This window comes from Eulemur rufifrons, chromosome 30 (assembly GCF_041146395.1).
Source record: "Eulemur rufifrons isolate Redbay chromosome 30, OSU_ERuf_1, whole genome shotgun sequence".
NCBI lineage: Eukaryota > Metazoa > Chordata > Mammalia > Primates > Lemuridae > Eulemur > Eulemur rufifrons.
Window position 1 is genome coordinate 42,514,013 of NC_091012.1, and position 1,355 is coordinate 42,515,367.

Genomic DNA, 1,355 nt, shown 5'->3' on the forward strand with positions numbered 1-1,355 from the left:
CTATTATTAATTCAGGGCCATAGGGCTGATGCTGAAGGGAAGTTCTGGAAAATCCCTGAAATTTTGATCTCTGTTCGTGTATGAGCTGTTTTGTACCTCCAGCTCAGGTTATCACTCAAAGTTGAGCCTTAGTTCTGAGAAAATGATCCCTTTGAGCAGTAACTTAATAGATTCTTGAGGCAAGAACCCCAAACATGCTACTTCTGTTAAAGAGACCAGGCTGGACTTATTCAGAAGAAAAAGGTAAACTGTTATGATTGTATCTGTACTTGTATAATCTGAGGAGAGCCACTGTCTGGCATGATTTCTGTCATTTGCAGGGTATGATTAGAGGCACAATCACCTACCCAAGGTTATTTGAAAGGTGGTCTCTGTAGGCAGCCATACAACTGGCATATATTATTTCAAGGACAGCTGCCCATGATACAGTTAGAGGGGCCTTGGCTGCTAAGATTTTGCTTTTGGGGGAGCTCCTTAAGTGATGAAATTTGAGGGGCTTCATCCAGTTGGCATGTTTTCAAGTAGTTGGATGTGAGGCATGACTGGGAGAATATGAGAATATAACATATTCACAGATGACATATATAATGATAGGAGATACATCCAACATGGCGATAGTTAAGCAAATGATCTGAGAAGCCCCTTTTGTGTGGTGTGGTTTCATTGGCCAGCCAAATGTGGTCTGATCTGAGGGACAGCCTCTGCCATTGGAGTGAACCTAGGGCTAGTTGGCTCAGAGGTGGGACTGAAGTCAGGGAGGTTTCCCCACACCATGTGGCTTATTTAGCAATATTTAGGGAGTCAGATATCTACAGTGTCTGTTGGTATGACTTCAGTGACGAGAAGGCAGAGATAGCTGAGACACTATGAAACCAGCCCTGGAGGGAACAGCAGAACCTGGCAAAAGTGTTCCATGAACACTGAGTTCATAATAAAGATACTAAAAGTAACAAAAACAATGAATATAGAACTAGCTACCATTTGAACATCTACTGTGTACCAGGAAGCATTCAAACAACCTACCTTCTATATGTATTTTCAGTATTTCATTTAAACCTCACAATAACTCTGGAAAATATACATAATCCTCATTTTACAGAGGAAGAAATTGAGGCTCAGTGAGACTAACTATAACAAATCATAATATCTATTAAGTGGTGGAGTAAGGCTTACAACCTGGAGCTAGAAAGTCCATGATCTTTCCATTATACTGCTCAACTTTCAAGAATACCTTAAGAGCTTTAGATGCAATTAGTCCTAATTTTTTTCTTTTGGCTTCTGCCAGAGGAAGGATCACTTATTAGCTGCAGAGAGGAGTAAGGAAGAAGGATCTGTAAGGAAGAAATACAACAATT